The 20,457-nt window shown below is 48.5% G+C and overlaps 1 protein-coding gene across 11 annotated transcripts in view; it reads left to right on the forward strand.

Annotated features, from left to right (window-relative positions):
* ATXN7L1 (ataxin 7 like 1) overlaps positions 1-20,457 on the forward strand; it is a 266,971-nt gene that overhangs the window by 59,951 nt on the left and 186,563 nt on the right. The window contains exon 1 of one of the 11 annotated variants that reach the window (XR_010341986.1): positions 3,871-3,967. The exons of the other annotated variants lie outside the window; for them this stretch is intronic. The gene's annotated coding sequence lies outside the window, so the exon portion shown is untranslated. Of the gene's footprint in view, positions 1-3,870; positions 3,968-20,457 lie in introns of those variants that run through there. 11 annotated transcript variants of the gene reach the window in all.

Here is a 20,457-nt window from a genome sequence, read left to right on the forward strand (position 1 = left end):
CATTTCTCCTATTAAAAGCTGGTTTCTATAAAAATTTCAAGGCAGTGCATTCTTCCTTAAATTGTTTTCTATCAGGGTTTTCTAAAAGCAGTTTAAAATTCAAACAGCAGTGCCCTTCTCAGACTCTCCCTGACCCCAGACCCTCTCCCCAAAGCAACCTCTTTCATATCCTTTTGCTGTTTTTTCTGGTGTTGACCCCTCTAAATTAGATACTTAGACTGCGTTGCTAATTTATTGGTTTTAAACACGACCTGCTGACTTCCCATTAGAGAATTTGGCCCTCTTGTACCACCCGCCCTCACTTCTCCCCATCCTCCCGGTGGAGCTGTACAGGCGGGCAAAATTCATGGTCAGTGTTTACAGTGTGTTGATGATTTCAATATTATTCACTAGGGAGCCAACTATGGTTCTGGGATTAGGTTTCCTTTCTTATATAACTTTTTGTTTTCCTTTGAGTTAATAATTGCCTTTAAAAGACTGCTGTGTCTGTGAGATGCCCATTGCACATTCTCCCGAATGCCTACCCATGGCATCTGCCAGATGCTCACAAGCACCCTGTGAACTCTCGATCCCCAACTCCCGAATCCTCCCCCTCCCGCTCCTTCCTGGACTTGTTCCCTAGGCAAGCTGCCGAGCATCATGCGGGGACTTCCTTTCACTGTACCTCTGAGGCTTAGATCTCTGTTTTTCTTGGACCTACTTCCTACTTTTTAGTTTGTCCATTTTAGGGAGGGAGTATATCCTCTGACAGCTTCCTGAGAAAGAGTGCCTGGGAGGCAAAGTTTTTGACGCCATGTGGGTCTGAAAGTGCCTTTGTCCTTCCCTCAGTCTCAATAATGGTTAGTTGGTTACAGCGTTTTCACTTGAAAATAATTTCCCCTCCGAATTTTGAAGCTAACACTTCACTGCCTTCCAGCTTCTGGTGTTGCTAATGAAAAGCCCAGAGCCATTATGAGTCCTTGATGTGACCTGTTTTTCTCTCTGGAAGTTTATGAGATTTCCTCATTGTTTTTTTTTAAAGCGAACTGATCTCAATGTAGAAGATTTAGGGGTTTCAGAATCACGCAACTCTTAATCGTTAGGTAGAAAGTCAGCCTGCAGTGTGCATACCTTTTCCTAGAGCCAAGCACGAAATGCAAATGTGAGATTTCTATGATTCCTGACTCTCAGATGGTCTTGCACCTGGTACTTCTCCCCCTCTTCACGCCATAATACCTGGTTCTTCAGGCACAAGTAAGCAGTTTTCAGAATGTCTGAGAGAGAGGAAATGAACACCTTTATATACGTGTAAGAGTGATTTCACATCTTTTCCCTGAAGAGACAAAACTGAGGTGGGGATAGAGGAATAGGATAGAGGAATAGCATCATGGGCCCCCCTCCCCAGAAAGGACCCCAGTCCCATCCACTGCCCCCAACCCTGTTTTAGCAGCAGTTCCATTTCTTATATGTTTCCAGTAAATGATATTTTGTAACAGTCCTGTGAACTGATTGTTCTAGACTGGCAATTTCTGTGAAACCAAGTAATAAATACAAAGCCCCAGGAAGAAGCCATTCAGAACATTCTCTTCTTATTTAAAGAATATATTTGTACATGAGATTTTCTGTATCTTTTCTGAATGCTTAGCCATGAGGAGTGAGAGACAACTTAAAATGTTATCTTTTAAATTCTGCAAGTATTTTGCAACTCTGTCAATCCCCCTTCTGGCTCTTCTTCTGTCCTTTCTCATACGTGATTCTTCTTCACATGTACTTTAAAGGATTTCTAAGCATCAGAGTCAGTGAGTCCCTGAAATGAAGAAGGAATTGAGATGTAGAAGAACAAACTAAAAACAGCAAGCACCTGCCTGAAAGTCAAGTAATCATAAAGTACCTGTTAGTAACCTAAAATATGTAAACATAATCCAATAGTTATGCTAATGTATGTGGGCATCCTAACTTTCATATTCCTCAAACATAGACCCTGAAAAAAAAAACCCTGCTGGAAAGCACTGAGTTGATAGTTTCTCTCCCTTCTCCCCATCCCCTTCTTCAACATCATCATCATCATCATCATCACCATCATCATTGCCACCAAAGCTTCAAGTGGTGGGAGTCAGGGCAAAGATAAAGTTTATTGAGTTTTTAGAAGCTCACTGGGGTGAGGACAGTGAATTGCCAAGTCAGTTTCCCGGGGGGCGATGTGGGGGCATCGGCATGGCTACTGGCGTTGCTGTGACCACAGTTGGAGGCTGAGTGAGAGAAAACACTGGGTGACCTACAGGTAGAGAGGGTACATTCTGAAGGGCAGGGTCTGAGCGCCCAATGGATGTGGGATCCTGCAGAGAATGGAGACTGCTACAAAGCTGGTTTTATTCGACTGATTTCCTGAGGACGACGTCTCCTCCGGAAAGACAGCTTTTGTGTAAGGTGAAATGGAGGAGGAGAGGAGGAAGGTATTGAGGTTAGAGGGGTATTAAAAAGAAAGATTTGAGACTCGGAAGGGTGAGACTCATACTGGTGGGAGGAAATTGGAGTCCGGGATAGATGGAGAAATTGTCAGAACACCCAGCTATCTCAAGTTCAGAATTCAGGTTCAGATAATGATATCCTAGGACACTGGGAAAAAAAGAAAGAGATGGAATTGCTTTTGGTAAACTTAGCAGAGTCAGAGAGAAAAGGAGAGGTCACAAAAAGAAAGTGGCCAAATGATTTTCTGGTTTCCAGAAAAGGAGGGGAAAAAAACCTTAATTTCAGAATTTTCAGAGAAAGGAAGAGTCTAGTGTACATTATTAAAATTTTTTATTATGAATTCTAGAGAAGAAGGTAGTGAATGCCAGGAGCCAACCTGAGTTTAGTAAGAACTGTGTAGACCAGAGAAATCTCCTTTTCTTCTGGGCTGGGAGGCCAGAGAATATTATAGGTAAAACGTCTCTGGTTTTAACAAAGCATTTGACAAAGGATCTGTCACGAAATGTATGCAGAAAAGATGGAATCCACATGAAGTCATACAAGTAGGTAAATTTACAACAAGTTGAAAGGCAGTACCTGTGGAGAAGTCACTGAGAGCAAGGATCTTGTTTGTGTGGTGGGGTTGTTTGGTTTGGTTCGGTTTGGTTTTGAGACAGAGTCTTACTCTGTCACACAGGCTGGAGTACAGGGGGTGTAATCACAGCTCACTGCAGTCTCAACTTCCCAGGCTTAGATGATCTCTTCCCATCTAAGCCTCCCTAGTTGCTAGGACCACAGGTGTGTGCCACCATGCCCAGATAAATTTTTGTGCTTTTTCTAAAGACAGGATTTCATCATGTTGTCCAGGCTGGTCTCGAACTCCTGAGTTCAAGTGACCTGCCCGCCTCAGCCTCCCAGAGAGCTGGGATTACAGGCATGAGCCACCGTACCCAGCCAGATCTTTGTTTAGTTCACTGATGAATTCCCAACACCTAGAACAATGCCACAGTGGGTGCTTAATAAATATCTGTACAATGAGGGGGCCGTAACTGAGCCAGAGGTACAACTGTAGGGAAATGTTACAGGCTTCTTTCCTGCCTCTGCCCTGCTTGACATTGATGATGTGCTCAGTAAAGTTTGTGGAGAACAGAAAGCGAAGCCTGAAAACTAGTGTAGAAACCGATAGAATCAAGACCCGAATATCTCACTAGTCTGAGTTAGATTTCTCAAGATCTAAAAGTTTCATAAGAATATATGTAAACTACTCTTCTTGAGACTTGAAAATCAACTGAACAGGTACAAGAAGGGGAGATATAACTTAAGAAACCTTACTTTTAAAGTTCATATATTTTCGTTGACTCCAAACTTAGTGTTAATGCGGGTTATGATGTAGCTGCCGGAAGAGGTCCATGTCAGCTATCCATGTTTGAATTTATCAGTTTCAGCAAATGCTTCTTGCAGGCCCGCTCTGTGCCAGAGCCTGGGCCGGGGAACCAGTGGTGTACAGAGACGGGCATCTCCATCAACCCCGGGACAGGAGGTGAGCACTAGGGTTGAGGCAAGGGTAGCATCCTCGGGGGCTTGAGAAGGGAGCAGGGTGCCTCCCTGTGCCTGGGGTGGTCCAAAGCATTCACAGGGCAGGGAAGCTCTTAGGCTGAGACCCAGCAAACAGGAGGGAAAGGGACAGCTGGCAGAGGAGACAATTTGTCCAAAGACAAGGGGTGGGGGCAGTTGAGGGTGGTATGTTCAGTGGGCTGTCTGGGGCTTAGCCTGTGACGGGGAGAGGAGCGGTGGCTGCAGGCAGGTCAGCAGGAAGGCCTTGGCCCACCAGGAGCCATGGGAACCGTGGGAGCCGTGGGAGCCGTGGGAGCCGTGGGAGCCGTGGGAGGAATGCATGCCCCAGGACTCTGCACTCTTGGTTTTTCTCCTACCTCCTGGGCTGCCCCAACTCAGATTCCTTTGATAGTTTCCACTTCTCTGAGTCTCAACTTTGGAGTGCCCCAGGCTCAGTCCGTGGCCCTCTTCTCTTCCCATATATACCTTTATGCCTTTCTGCCCTCATCCAGCCCCATGGCTGTAAGTGCGTTCTATTTGCAGACGAGTCCCAGACTTCTGTCAGCAGCCTGGGCCTCTTTCCCAAACTCTGGACTCAGACGTCCCACCACCTTCATGACATCTCCAGCATTTAACATGTGGAAAACTGAACTGTTAGCTTACCCCTTCATAGTTTGCTAGGGCTGCCACAACAAAGCACCATAAACTGGCAGCTTTAAATAACAAAAATTTATTTTCTCTCAGTTCTGGAGGCTGAAAGTCCCAAGTCAAGGTGTTGGCAGGGCTGCACGCTCTCTCTGAAGGTTCCGGACAGAATCTGTTGCACACCTTCTTCTTTGCTTCCGGTGCGGCTGGCCATCCTTGGCTGTCTGTGTCTTGTAGCTGCGTCAATCCCAGCTCTGCCTTCTTTATCACGAAGTGTTCGCCCTGTCCGCCTTCACATCATCTCCAGGCCTGTCTGTGTCTCTTCTCCTCATCTTATAAGGACACCAGTGATATCGGATAAAGGCCCAGCCTAATAACCTCATCTTGATCACTTCTGCAGAGACCCTCTTTCCAAATAAGGCCACATTCACAGGTACGGGATATAGGACTTCCCCATGTCTTTTCAGGGATCCCATAACTTTCTTCATCTGCAGCCTTCCCAGGTTAGCTGACAGCCACTTCATTCATCCAGTTGCTTTGGACAGAACTCTTGGCATCATCCTTGACTCCCATCTTTTTCTCCCACCCACATCTAGTCCACCAGGAAACAGGCTAGGTTCAAAACCACCTCCACTTCTGCTGCCCTGATCTGAGCCACCATCATCTAAATCACCATAAAATCCAAGTATCAGTTCATGTCACTCCACTGGTCAAAAGCCAGCACAGCTTCCCGTGCCACTCAGAGTCATTGCCACAGCCTTTCCGCCACCCCCATGCCATCCCCGACTTCAGGGCTGTCTACGCTGGCTCACATTGGCTCCTGCACACAGGCTGGCCTCTTTGCTCTCCCTCATATGTCTGGGAGTACCCCTTCTCTGGACCTTTGCACTAGCTCTTCCCTTTGCACGGAACCACATCCCCTAGATGTGCTCCAGCCTCACAATCAACTGTCTTACCTTCTTCTGGTCTGCTGAAATATCACCTTCTCAGTGGCACCCTTTTTACAATTCCAGCCAGCCTCCCCACCCAGCCTTCTCAGCTTCAGTGTTTTTTCCATGATACTTTTCCCCTTCTATACTAGAATATTTATTGTTTGTCGTTTGTCTTGCCTGCTAGTATGACTCTACAAGGCAAGGATCTTGGTTTTGCTCACTGGTGTTTCCCAAGTGCCTAGAGCAGAGGTAGAGCCAGGACTGGGCCCAGGTCTCCCTGGCTCCAAGGCCATCCCCTTCCTGTTGTGAAAGACCACTATGAACTATGCAAGGGTAGAGCTCTCTGACACCACATCTTATTTATTCTCCCTGCCCCATCTTTTGCTGTCATCCTTAGTGACTTCAGTATCTCTGTGAGCCTACTTGCTAAAATAGAAATTTTAAACTGTACAAAAAGAACATGATGTTATGTTCAAGAGAATGGAGTCTGGGCTGGATGTGGTGGCTCACACTTGTAATCCCAGCACTTTGGGAGGCCAAGGCTGGAGGATCGGTTGAGTCCAGGAGTTCGAGGCCAACCTGGGCAATATAGTGAGACCTCCTCTCTACAAAAAAATTTAAAAATTAGCTGGGCATGGTGGCATGCGCCTTTCATCCCAGCTACTTGGGAGGCTGAGTTGAGAGGATCACCTGAGCCCAGGTCAAAACTACAGTGAGTGATGATAGCATAACTACACTCCAGCCTTCCAGCCTGGGCAACAGAGTGAGACCCTGTCTTGGGGAAAAAAAAAAAAAAAGGAATCTGGATCCACTTACACAGCAGGTAAGCATAGGCACCTCACTTCACCACTTCATCTCCCTGTGCCTCAGTTTCCTCATCTATCAAAAGGAGATAATCATGCTAGCTTACCTCAAAGGGTTTCTGTGAGGGTTAAATAAGTTAATATATGGAACCACTTACCATGGAAACAGTGAGTACCATATCAATATTATTGTAAGAATATATATTTGAGTCTTGAGAACACTACGCTAAATGAAATGGGCCAGTCATAAAGGACCAGTACTGCCTGATTCCACCGGGCAGTTGTATCTAAGGTAGTCAGACTCACAGAAGCAGAGTGTAGAATGGTGAGTGGCAGGGGCTGGGGGAAGGAGGAAACAGGGCTGCTGCTGAGTGGGTGTGGAGTTTCAGTTGTGCAGGCTGAGTCAGTTCTGGAGAGCGGCTTTACAACAGTGTGCTTATGGTTAACAACAGATTTGTTAAGAGGGTAGAGCTCATGTTATGTGGGGCTTTTTAAACCACAACTTGTTTTTTTAAAAGGATGTAATGTATTAGTCACTAACCCTTTGTTTTATTGAATTTTCTCAGGGTTAAGGGACTTACCCAAGTGCTCTCAGCTTATAAACGAAAGAGGGTAACAAGAATGAAGCCTCTGACTTCTAGGGCTCCTTGCCCCGTTCCAAGTCAGGCATCAGTCCTTTCTGTCAAAATCCAGATTATGAAAGGACCATGGTATAAACGGCTCTGCACTATGGGGAGGTGCGTCCGTGCTTTCTTGGGAGAAAGGCCTCACATGTTGGCTTCATAAAACTCTTCTATGCCCCATAGGTTGGGCAACGAGAAATAAATAATCCAGACATTGGTGTTATTGATGGGTGGCTAGGGCTTCCCAAACAGGGGTAGTAAACAAAAGAACCATCTTAATTTCAAGCTTCATTAGAACTAGCAAAGACTAAAAGTCATTTTTCAAAATGGTGGGTGGTGCCAGGGATCTCTTCCCACCTGGAAGGGGCACTTGGTCTGTAAAAGCAGCAAAAATAAGTGTGTCTTTTATGTCGCTTGGGTAGGAGCTCCTGTCCCAATTAATTCTTATCTCCTCCCTTTATAAATATGCTTGGGCAAAGTGACATCCTAGCAGTTTGTTGTTTTGTTTTTTCTCTTCTTAACAAGGAATTCTCTCTGCTCAGGCATTTTAGGTGCTGATTTTTCTCATGTCCCAGAGATGCTTCTAATTAGTTGATGCTTCCTTCCCATAATAGTTCACCACAGAGAGTGGGTTTGGACTGGAGGAGGGAGCAATTCTGTCATCTTATCAAAGCGCCGCTGATCAGGTTGACTTTCCTGAGTGCTCATTCATTTTTCCACCTCTCTGGCAACGGAAGCAGCAAGCTCCCTGCTGAGTGGAGCTGGAGGTTGCTGGGTCTTGCCGTGTCCCCAGCGCTCGCCAGCACCCTTTGATGAAATGCTGCCTCGGAGCCTTTGCAGTAGAGCTCACTGGAGGAATGATCTCCTTCCTTTCTCATCATTGGATAAACACTCAGCTGGGGATAATATGGCAAAAGCATGCCACTGTCACCTTGTCCCTAAGTAACCTGGCACCCATCAGGGCTGCCTGCAGGCCCGTGTGTGTCCCAGAGAGAAGGTATGTAAAGGTCTCTTCCTTTTCTCGCTCCCTTTAGGAGCACAGTGACCCTCCAGGCCAACAATACAGTGTTGTATTCTTGGGTGGTTCTGACATTGCAGAAAGGCTCTGCGGACACTAGAGATCCAAGAATTCTCCTCCAGTGCTTCAGAACCGGAAGGGGATGCTAGCTCGGGCCTTCTTTTAGGATTTGTATCAGTTAGCTTTTGCTGTGCGACAAACCACCCCAAAGCTTGATGGCTTAAGACGGGAAACATCACTTACCATGATCCCGTGGGTTATCTGGGGCCTCGGCTGGATGGTCAAAGGGACCCTGCCTCGCCTGTGTAGTGGTTGGGAGACTGCTTGGTCTGGAGAGGTCTGGCAGGAACAGCTCACTTGCAGTCCTTGTGGTCCGCCCATACTGCTGCAGACCAGCCCGGGCTTTCCACTTGAGGGTTCCAAAGAGAATAAGAGGGCACACAAACCCAAAGCACAAGTGTTTTATAAGTGTCTGTCACATTTGCTGATGATTGTTGGCCGAAGCAAGTCACGTGACAGCCCAGAAGCAATGTGAGAGGGAGCACCCCAGGGTGTGAAGATAGGAAGGTGTAAACAATTGGGGAGCCATTCCCACAGCGGTCTACCCAGGAGCGCCGCGTCAGAAGGTGCGTCCTGTTCTCGCCCTGATTGGGTTTGTGTCAGTGTGGGGTGGCTCTTTCAAGGAAGAAATGAAAGGCTCTTTTGAGGCAGGGAAGCACAGTGGAGTTTGACACACAGTGTTAAAATTCTGCACCGCACTTACCAGCAGTGTGGCGCCGGGCAGGTGACCTGACTTCTCTGAAGCCTGGGTTCTTCACCTCAGGCTGGGTCTGGTCCAGCCTCCCTCCAAGGTTCTTCGGGACACTCACTGATGTTTGTGTAGCAGGGTGCGTGGCATGTGGTCGGCACCCAGTGTAGCTGGCATGGTGGTTGGGCAGCGGAAGGGCAGCTATGCTGGGAAGTTGGGCAGTGCCAACGCCTGGGGCAACAGGTGGCCATTCATGCACAGAAAGCTTGGCTGGGCCCTTGGACAGCGGTGTGCCCTGGCCCGGGAGGCCAGGTGAAGATCACAGAAGGCTCTCTGGCTTCTGGCAGACTAAAAGCCTATTCACGTATTTGTTGTTTAAAATGGAAACAAGTCACCCTTTCTTGATTGTACATCCCCCACAGCAACTGCCCGTTGACTTCCACGCCCTATCTTTCCCCAGAACTTTCACTCCTCGTGCTTCCACCGTGGCTTCTCTGTGCCTTTGACTCTGTTGCTGGGTCTTCCCGGACGCTTCCTCGTGACTCGCCTCCTACCTCTGCGAGTGTTCTGCTCAGCTTCCTTCACTGGCCCCTTCCCTCCTCTCATCTTCTTGTTATTTATTGGTGTTCCCCAAATTCTGGCCTTCACCCTGTTGTCAGACAACACCGTTTCACAGAGAGAGTCCAGCACAACCCCAGCTCGGCTCCCGCCTGCTCATGATGTCCCCACTCTGTCTCTCTGGCCCCAGCTTGCCTCTTGGACTACAGATCAGTTTCTCACACTCAGTAGGCTGCAAAACAAAGCTCTCTTCCCCATATGTCCTCAGTCTGCTCAGGCTGCCATAAGAAAGTACCAGAGCCTGCGTGGCTTAAACAACAGAGATTTATTTCTCACAGTTTTGGAGGCTGACACCCACGATCAGGGTGCCAGCATGGTAAGTGGACGGGTGCTCACTGGGCAGAGAGAGCCCTGGTGTCTCTTCCTCTCCTTACAGAGGCACCGGTCCCACCACAGAGCTCCACTTTCAGGTCCTCATGTAAACCTCATCATTCCCCAAAGGCCCCATCTCCTGATACCACCTCACTGGGTACTAGGGCCTCAGCACATGAACACATGAATCCGAGTAGGGGGGACCCAGTTCAGTCTCCAGCACCATATAACCTGCATTCCGATCTGTCTTCCCCTCTTCTCGGTAAACCAAACCAGAAAGCTCTCAGTCATTTCCCACAGTGGTCAGTTCCAAATAAATGTCTCCTGGGTCCTGTGTCCTCTCTGTCCCTGCAGCCACTCCCCCCAGACCCTGCAGCAACTCCCTCACCTCCAGGCTTGGTCCAGCAAGTTCAGCATTGCTTCCAAAACAAACACCTGATCACTGCTCTCTGCATTCTCTCTCTCATACTCTTGAGCACATGGTAAAACCCTGCCTCACGCCTCTCTGGCCTCATCACCTGCCCTTCCCCCCAGCATCCTCATTCCCTGCTATATTCACCCACCTGTGGCCCCCTCACCGGGGCAGCACTGCGCTGCGTTTGCTCCTGCTGTTCCCGCGACCTGGGCTACTCCTCCCCCTCCCCGCGACTGCCTGGAAGCTTGTGCTCATCTGTCAGGAACTGACTCTGGGGTCATCCTGGTGAAGCTCTCCCTGCCCTCTGCCGCAGCGTGAGCCATGCACGCGTCCTGTTTATCTCTTGCCAAGTGTACTGTGGGCTTGTGAGTCTCAGCCTGTCTCCTTTAATGATCTGTGAGCTCCTTGAGGGCATAAATCATCTCATTCATTTCTCAGTACCCCAGTGTCTGGCATATAGTCAATGACAATAAATAAGTGTTGGATGAATGAATGAATGAGTGAGGGGATGAGGGCAGTAGGTGAGACCGGCAGCCTCCTGTTTCCCACACTGAATCACCGAAGTTCCCCGTTGGCACAGGCGCCACCAGCTGCCAGCCCCCGAACTTCCTGCATATCCAGCTTACCAAGCCCTGGAGCAGCTGGCGTTTTCCTTCCCACCCCATAGCACTAGGGCCCCTGGCAAGCTCTCGCCTGCCCCCAGGAAGGCCTCTTATGGAGAAAGCCCTTGGCACCTTAGCCAGAGCTCATGGCTCCCTCCTCGATTACGCTTTGCCCTTTCTGCCTGTTTAATCATGTCACTTTATACCATCCCATTCTCTGACCGTCTGGCTCAGGCTAGCCCTTTATTAATCAGTTCGCTCTGCTGTCCGGCTTGTTTCATTGTTTTAAGTGTGTGTTGTCGTCCTAGCGGATGCTCATTGTACACAGAGCTTCTGTTCTTGATTGGTTCTTGGACATTTGGTAAATGCTACGCCACGGGTGTTTATTCATAACGGACCTCGGAGTTCTTGTCACTTCCCTGCCTGCTTGTCTCCCTTTCTCCCAGCTGCCCTCCTCTTTAAAAAGGCACAATGTCTTAAGAGTTAAGATTCAGCAGACTTGAGTTCAGATTTTGGCTCCACCATTCCCAGACTGTAAGACTGGGAGCCAATAGCTTAACCTCTTTGAGCTTCTATTTCCTTATCTATAAAATGGAGCTAATGTCACCCCTGCAGGGCTACTGTGAGGATTAAATGAAACAATCCATAACAGCACTTAGCACAGTACCTAACGTGGAGTAAATACTCAATAAATGCCGGCTGCTGTGATTGATGTTTTTTCAATAATATTATTTTTTCAATAAATCTTCTGCTTCAGGTTCTGTTATAGACTAGCCCCAGGCCAGCACCTAACGCATAGGACAAGTTTTTGTGGAAAGCATGCAAATTGATTTCTAGGGCTACCCCTGAAACGCTTCCCCTTCCTTGTTAGTTGGAATGAGGGGCTAATTTCCCTAAGATGTTTCCACTCGTCTCCAACAAGAGCTTCCTTCTTGTGACACAGCGCATGTTCTTATCTTGGGGCAGGGTGGGTTATGCTGGCTCTTCACCTATACACACGTCTGGGACAGCCAGGCTCAGGAGTCCCTTCTTTTTTTTTGAGTTGGAGTCTTGCTCTGTCAACTAGGCTGGAGTGTAGTGGCACGATCTCGGCTCACTGCAACCTCTGCCTCCCGGGTTCAAGCTGTTCTCCTGCCTCAGCCTCCTGAGTATCTGGGATTATAGGCACATGTCACCACACTCGGCTAATTTTTGTAATTTTAGTAAAGACAGGGTTTCACCATGTTGGTCAGGCTGGTCTGAAACTCCTGACCTCATGATCCACCCGCCTTGGCCTCCCAAAGTGCTGGGATTACAGGCATGAGCCACCGTGCCCAGCCAAGGAGTCCCTTCTTAATCAGGCAAGACAGCTAGACCCTTCCTCTCTCATATCAGAGTTTAAGGCTTGCTTTCCTGGTTTGATTTGGTCTCAGCTTGGCTGTCACCTGTCTCGAAGGGCTTTTCTGGGAAGACAGCCTGAGGGACCTGACCAGGCATCCAGGAAGACTGCTCCAAGGCGAGGAAAGGATGCTGGGCCCCCGCTTCTAGCCTCTGGAGCATGGCCAGGCAGAGGCACCCTGGCTAAGGGATGCCCATTTCTCTCTCTCTGGCCAAGGCTGGTAGAAGTCCTGCCCACTGAGAGTCAGGTGAGGGGCAGGGGCACAAACCCTACTGAACACAGTTCTTGGTCCCTTTCCTGTGGATGATTCCTTCCTGGGCCACTTAGCTGCCTCAGAGAGGGGACAGTATTATGGTCCCATCTCTGATCACTGGAGAGGCAAATCAAGCACATGATTCTCACCCCTAACCTTCTTTATCCCAGTTCATAACTGGGTGGAAATAGAAGAAATCATAGACTATTCCTATGGGAAGGTATCCTTGAGGGGAGTCTAGGCCAGTGCCAGGCTGAACAGCTACATCAAAGTTACCTGGAAAGCTTTGTGCAGATTCCAAAATGCAGATTCTTGCAGTGGATGCATATCCAGAATTTCCAGTTCAGTCAGGGTGGCTGGAACCCAGGCATCTGTCCCCTACGAGCTCCTGAAGGATTCCAGTGCACAGTTAGGTATGAACCCACTAACCTATCCCACTGCCTTATCTCACCAGCAGAGGTGGAGGGTGCTCTGAGGGCCCCAGGGAGGTCTCGTGCCTTGAAAAGTTGGTGATAAAGGCCCAGATCACCGAGGATACTGCTGAAGTCCTGCCACCTTCTCAACAGCCAGGGCTGGCAGTGTCCCTTTACCAGATAGGATCCTGGATATCAGGGTGAGGCCAGCAGGTAGCACTGACTCACGGGGTCCCAGCAGGCCACATTCCCAGGGGAGCTGAGAAGGAACTAGGGCAGAGAAGAAGGGCCCTTGGCCATTTCTTTCAGAGGTCTGTGGTATGGATCCATGGATGCCCTCTTCCTCTGCCCACTGCCCTCCCTGGGCACCCATGGCGATAGAGGGGCCACTCTACAACCCACCACTGCCAGGCAGGTGGAGAGTGAAGCCCGTGTGTTGCACCGAGTCCTGTTAAGAGCATAAGTTGAAGTTGGCTGGCTGATGTTTTTGACACAGAGGTAGAAAGTAGATGTGGGAAGGCCGGGCGTGGTGGTTCACACCTGTAATCCCAGCCCTTTGGGAGGCCAAGGCGGGTGGATCACCTGAGGTCTGGAGTTCAAGACCAGCCAGACCAACATGGAGAAACTCCCTCTCTACTAAAAAATACAAAATTAGCCCAGACTGGTGGTGCATGCCTATAATCTCAGCTACTGGGGAGGCTGAGGCAGGAGAAACGTTTGAACTCAGGAGGCGGAGGTTGCGGTGAACCAAGATCACACCATTGCACTCCAGCCTGGGCAAAAAGAGCGAAACTCCATCTCAAAAAAAAAAAAAAAAAAGTAGACGTGGGACAAAGTCTAAGTTCACCAATACAGACAACTCCAGCTCCTGAGTAGATTGAAGGGGTTTTGTCTTCTCATCTGGGCATTTGACCCTTCTAGAAAGATGGGACCATCCAGAGATAGCCAGCCCTGACCCCAGCAGTTTACACTGTGGGCTGCTGGAATCACAGGCATAAACCTCACAGAGACAGGTCATGCCTCTGAATCAGAAACTGCATTTAAACGAGGAAAACAAAACTGTGTGAGCCCTGGACAGCCCAGGAAGGAGAAAGCCCCAGGCTGCTGTGAAGGGAGCCTTCTGCCGCTGGGAATTAAGGGCCCGGAGCTTCAGTTCCTCTGGACTCTGTGGCTGGGCTGCTGGTGTTACAGAAAGGTGGGATCTTTTTCCTGGTAAGCGAGAGGCAGTTTGATGGCGCTATGAAAAATCTTCCTCGGGCGTGCAGACCTTAAGTAAATAAAAGCACAAAAATAGATTTTCTCAAACCGTGTCCTTCCAGAGCATAGTAGGATTTACTGGGAAATTGGATTTAATTTTCCCTGACTCACCTGACTGGTGAGTGGAGGAATTCAAAGGAAAGGTCTGTGTTTCCCCAGTGGAATCTGCTGAAACAGGGACAACTGCAGGGCTTACGGCTTCTTATAGGTGACCTTTTAAAAGGCAGCTGGGGGTATCTGAACAGCAGGCTGGGGAGTGGGGGCTGATGCTTAGCTAGATGCTTGCCTCTGAACCTGGAGATGAGAGATTGATTGTAGAACCTCTGCCCCGTCCACATCTTATAGATCAGTTTCCTGAGGTACGGAGGCTGCCGGGCAGCCCTCTAGAGAACAGGATTGCTTTTCTAGTGGTGGTGAAGGATTGGCCCTGAAGCGCCCATGCCTTGACTCATTCCACTTGGGTATCAAGACTGCAATTTGCTAGATGGTTGGCCCAGTGCTGGGGTTTAGGGTATGACCACAGAGCACAAAGGAGGGTTTCTCTTGAGCCAAGCTCTGCAAATTAAAATGCTAGAACATCACTAGCATCTTAGGAGGGTTTTCAGACACCAGGCTTTAAGTGGCCCCAAACCTTCCCCAGACCAAAATATAATGCCATGGGCCACATTCCAGAGTTTGGGTTCCCACACCGAATTTTATCATGGATGAGAACCAGAAGTGTGCCAATATACTGCCACTCTGAAGAAATATAAAAGCCTTGATTTGTAGTGTTTGCCAATTTTCAAGGTGTAACTACTCCCACTGTGCCAATTTCAAACTACCAATGTGATGTCTCTAAAGATGGAGTTGGAAAGAGGCGTGCACAATTGGCTGTCATGAGCAGTTCTAGTCGGCTCCAGCACACCACTGAGCTCTTGAGCCTCCAATTCATATGTCCAAAGAGCTCACAAGTAGAGGTGCCTCCGAGGGGCAAACGGCTGGCACCCTCAGTACCCCTACAGGTACAGAACGCCCTTTCCCCTTAGCTAACGGAATCTTCTCACTAGCAAGAACTTCCATGTTACCAGATTAATACTGGGATGTGTCAGTGGGTGTCTCCACTTTAATAGTAGTCATAATAGGACAAAGATTGGTCAAGTTTAGGAGTTATCAGATCCCTTAAGGAGCTTATTTAAAATGCATCCTACTCGACTACACACCCCAGAGAATCTGATTTCCTCTATCTGAGCTGGGATCCAGTCATCTGTAACTGTCAAGAAAGTTGCAGGTAGTATTCACACTTTGAGAAGCCCTCATCTACTGTTTGCTCACCCTGTGGCTTAGAGGTCTGGAAGTTCAAGGTCTGGTGACTTTTAACGGTGATTTTATTCTTCATACTAACTGTTTTTCTCCAATGAAACTTCATACTAACTGTTTTGCTCTGTGTTTTTTTAAGTCCTACCATGCAAAATCTGATTCTAAACTATAATATGTATTGAGATCATCCCAAGTATCAGACATCAGACATGTGTTACCCCATCTTATTCTGACAACTACCCTATTATTACCTCCCCATTTTGCAGATGAGGAAACCAAGGCCCAGAGAAATTTCCCAAGCAGGTGGTGCTAGAATTCAAGTTCAGGCCATCTGACTCCAGAACCTGCATTCTAAGCATGATACTGGGCTGCCTCTGTAAAATAGTATTCCTTTGAGGGTCTTTGGCTTTTTACTTAGCTAATTCAGGCTAAAATTCAGTTAAATTTCATGAACATTTAATTGAGTACCTATAAGATGCTATCACTGGCATACGTTATCTCATTTAATCCTAGCAGCAACCTTACAGGGAAGGTAAGGCTTACTGTTTGCTGGAAGAGGAAAGGGAGATCCAGAGATGTTCTGTGGCTTGCCCTGTGTTGCACAACCAGCTGGAGGCAGAGCAGGAATTTGTTGCTCATTCCACTACCCCACAGCTGCCCAACTAAGTTTCCTGTGTGGTTCTTTAGTCTAAGGCAGCTTTGATTCATTGCTGCTTTTTTAAGCATTTGAGCACGTTTCTGGCAGTCTTCACTCTTGACTGATAAATGTCTGAGTCTGTATATAAAACAGTGTATGAATGGGGAAGACAGCCGTATCCACCACTATCTTTAAACACCAGGCAGAGTGGGCTAAGTGCAGCGCTAAGATGCAGAGGAGCGTGCAAATGCAGAGAAAGCGTTTGTTGTCTCAGCAGGAAGTGAAGAAGGCTCCCTGAAGGAGGTAACACCAAGTGGGACCTGGAAGAATATGCAGTATTTCAACGAGTATGGAGGGAGGAGTGGGGGATGGGCAACAGTGAGAGAGGATTTGGTGGAAACTGAAGCTGGGAACCCAGGGATTGGGGCCCGATTATATGGCTTGATGAATGTTGCCAGCAATCTCCCTTTTTTCTTTGGCCCATAACTAGTTTCATGCTTGACTTGTGATTAAGGACATTGTGATTTTTCTCCTCCAGCTGATCGATCTTATTTTCCATTACCTTAAAACAGCTTTTTGTAGCCTTTCTATGGGGGAGTTTTAATTCCTGGGCCTTTGTGCTTTAAGCCCCAGCACCTTCAAAGTGGGCTTCCAGGCACATGTGATTTGCTTGAGGGGCCCAGATGTGCTGAAATGCCCCGTGCTCCTTTCTGTTCTCTCAGAGCAAAGGTGTATTTCTGTCCCTCGGCAGCATTGGTGCGGTCGGTAGCCAGTCCAACTGGAGTGGCTCTGGCTCCCTTTGTAAGCACCCCCATTCCTAGGAGAATGCCTTGGGATATGTGTCAGCAGCTTCCTGTAGTCTGGCTGTCCTGGTGGCTGGAGTGCTTTGAACACTGATTCCCAGGGACATTACACACTTCCTTTCCACTGTTTTCTGGCTCTGCCAAGTGGACACTGACCTCAGTGGAGCCAAATGGCACATTTACCTCTGAGCTCTGGCAGCATCGTTTGAGCAATTATTGTAATCTTGAGAGGCTTGTGGGGCTCCCATAGCCTTGACTAAAGGCCTTCCATAGGAAAAAAAATGTTGCAGTTTCTTTGCCAGTTAGAGATCAATCACAGCCAGAGCCAACTTCTGCTTTCCTCAAGGAGAGGCTAACAAGTGCCACAGGATCAAGGTCTATCGCCCTGGAACCTCTGAATAGGAGCCCACCATGGCCAATAGGACCCATGGAGACCATCAGCCGTGGGATCACCTGTCATTCCTGGACTCTGGTCTTATGGATTCCGAGCAGTGCGTCTCTCCTTCATCCCTGAGTCTGCAAGCAGAGCGCTGATATAACATCCCTCACTACTGAGCGGGGGTTGGTGTGTGTAAAATGATGGGGGAATTTTCTGGAGTGAGCATTTTCTCGTGGTCTCCATCACATGTTCTGCATGACATTTGTAGTAATAGCTTGATGGCTGAGGCCTGCTGTGATGCAGTCTCACTGGCAAAGGCCTCTCCTTGTGCCTTTACAAATGTCACACTTCCTGCATGTGTGAGGGACCGCAGGAGGGCTTCTTTATAGACTCTGCTTCCAGTGTAGCCCTGCCACGTGTCATCCGAGAAGTCTCTCAGGATGCTGTGTTGGGACAGGTGGTGCATCTCTCTCTGTGCTAGATAGATGCTGCTGCCTGGCCCCTCCTGAGGCCTTTCAGTCCATTTCTAAATTAAATCTCTAAACAGTAGCAGAAGACTAGTGAGAACTGCTTTTCTCATCCTTGTTCTAGTCTTAGCAGAACTGTGAGAGCCCTCAGTACAGGGTTTTGGCTCCCACAGACAACTAATCATTCTCCCCATTTCTTTGCGTGGGATTCCTATCTTTTTTCATCCAAATAGAAGAAAAGACTCTCAGGATGTGGATCTCAGGAAGCAGTATGGTGGATATCAGGTTCTTGAGTGTACCTCCAGGTAGCCTTTTTTTTGATTCCAAAGTCTACTTAAGTGTCAGAGAGAAGGCTGAATTCAGTTGCCGACGAGGAGATCTTCAAGTAAGACTTCTACTTAGCACCTACTGTGAACAGAACTGTGTTAGGGTGGGGAAGATGAAGATATACATGAGCCTAAAGCAGGCATAGGCCATGGGAAGCCCTTTGCACAGTTATCCTCTTGGCTACCAAGGTCATCCCTGTTCAGCCAATCAGTGAGATCTCTGCCACGTTGGGCCCAGATTGCCACAGTGTGCCCTCAGTTACTCTCCTGCATGCTGGCCCAGTGTCAGACGTGCAGAGCTGGGACAGGAAGGGGTGGGAGAAGCCTAGATCTTCCAGGCCTAGGATCCCACATGGTCTCAATGTCAAGGGCCGCCCAAAGTCAGGAAGTAGAAAATGGGCCTAGAGAGAGCATCCAAAAAACACCCACACCCATCCCAAACCCTGGCTCTGAAGAGGGCGTTGCTGAGGATGGGGATGCAGAGTAGCTGTGTTTGCCATGGGGTGTGGGGAAAGAGCAGCTTTCATGCGCCTGGTGTGATGGGCACGGGAATAAACCGCTTCTCCACTGATGGCTCACCTGCAGCATGCCTTAGATCCCCTTAGTACTTATCTTCCAAGGGGCTCAAAGAGTGAATAAATAGAGACAATTATTGACCTCGTAATCTTAGATAGCAGCATGGATATTAGGGCAATTTATTATCATTTACTGCTTCCCCTTTCGAGGGAAGAGAAAATGAACGAGCATGGAAAATAAATCAACTTCTTGGGAACTTCAGCCTAGTTAACATATTACCATTGATTAAGCAGCTACCACGTGCCAGACTGTTTGGCTATGGAGATAGGAAGGGCGATAAGTCACAATTCCTGTCTTCCAGAAGATTCTGGTCTGGTGAAAGTCAGAGACATAAACCAGCCACTTCATGACAGCCTTAGGAAAGCTGCCATCGCTTTGCTGAGGGAGGGCACCAGGAGGGGAAAGGGAGGCTTCCCTGGGGAGGGGCCAGGTGAGTGGGAGAGATGAGAAGGCGCCATGGATAATAACATGTTCTATTTATTACATCCCTTCTGTGTGCCAGCCCCTTCACAAATAAGTCATCTAATTCCAAGTGTGGAAACACAGGCTTAGAAAGGACTGTAACGTGAAATGCCAGATTTGAACTTGGGCTTCTAGGGCTCTAGGGCCCAACAAACAGGCACTGCATTGTTTTTTTGTTTTTTTGAGACGGATTCTTGCTCTGTCACCCAGGCAGGAGTGCAATGGCACAATCTCTGCTCACTGCCGCCTCCGCCTCCTGGGTTCAAGAGATTCTCCTGCCTCAGGCTCCCGAGTAGCTGGGATTACAGGCACCCACCACCACGCCCAGCTAATTTTTTGTATTTTTAGTAGCGACGGAGTTTCACTGTGTTAATCAGGATGGTCTCGATCTCCTGACCTCGTAATCTGCCTACCTTGGCCTCCGAAAGTGCTGGGATTACATATGTGAGCCACCGTGCCTCGGCCTACTGGCACTGCATTTTTAAGGCCCATCTCTCATAGTTTTTTTTCTAAACTCTGAGCAAGACCTGAGGCCTAAGGGAGCATTCTGGGGACCCAGCACAGCCCCTTGGCCTCGATACACCTTGAATGCCAGTTTTTTGTTTTTTTAGATGGAGTCCCACTTTGTCACCCAGGCTGGAGTACAATGCGCAGTCTCGGCTCACTGTAACCTTTGACTCCCAGGTTCAAGCGATGCTCTTGCCTCAGCCTCCTGAGCAGTTGGGATTACAGGTGCCTGCCACCACGCCCAGCTAATGTTTTTGTGTTTTTAGTAGAGACGAGATTTCACCTTGTTGGCCAGGCTGGTCTCAAACTCCTGACCTCAGGTGATCCTCCCTCCTTGACCTTCCAAAGTGCTGGGATTACAGGCGTGAGTCATTGTGCCCGAATACTGGTCTTTAAAGGTCCTTCTCCTGAGGAAGTAGGGCTGAGACTGTCTCGTGTGGTCGTGTTTTGTTGGGTGGTTGGGGTCAGGGTCAGGAGGGACATCCTGTTCATGCAGCCTGCTTCCACCTGCCCCGTATGTTTCTCAAGAAGCTTCCACCTGACCCTTGTGTTTCTCAGCGCCTACCTGCTACCAGGCCCAGCTCTGGGCTCCAGCCAGGGGAGGGGATGCCTTTCAGCCTAGCCCTGGCAAGAAGAAGCCAGGATCCATTTTAGCCATTGGTTTGCAAAAGAAGAAAAGCTTTGCTCCTGCTGCCTGCACACACCCGCCCGCTCACTCGCCTTGATGCTGGAGAGCTGACCGCTGCTGCTTGCTTTTCTAGTTCCCTTCTTTCATTTTCCTTTTGCAAATTTCACTGATTTTGAATCTCTCACAGTTGAGCCCTTGGTTTCCAGAGATCTGAGAAACAGAAAGTGATCACATGTTCCTAGAGGGGAGCTCAACATTTTGCTGGGAAAGTGGGAGATGTCAGGTCTGAGGTCATTTTCAGACCCCAACTTGTTTTTTTCAATGCATTCAAGGAGATTTGAGAGTTGGGGAACAAATATAGTCATTCTGTCATAGCAG

Source organism: Aotus nancymaae, unplaced genomic scaffold (assembly GCF_030222135.1).
Source record: "Aotus nancymaae isolate 86718 unplaced genomic scaffold, 86718_ANA_hifiasm-v0.15.2.pri h1tg000002l, whole genome shotgun sequence".
NCBI lineage: Eukaryota > Metazoa > Chordata > Mammalia > Primates > Aotidae > Aotus > Aotus nancymaae.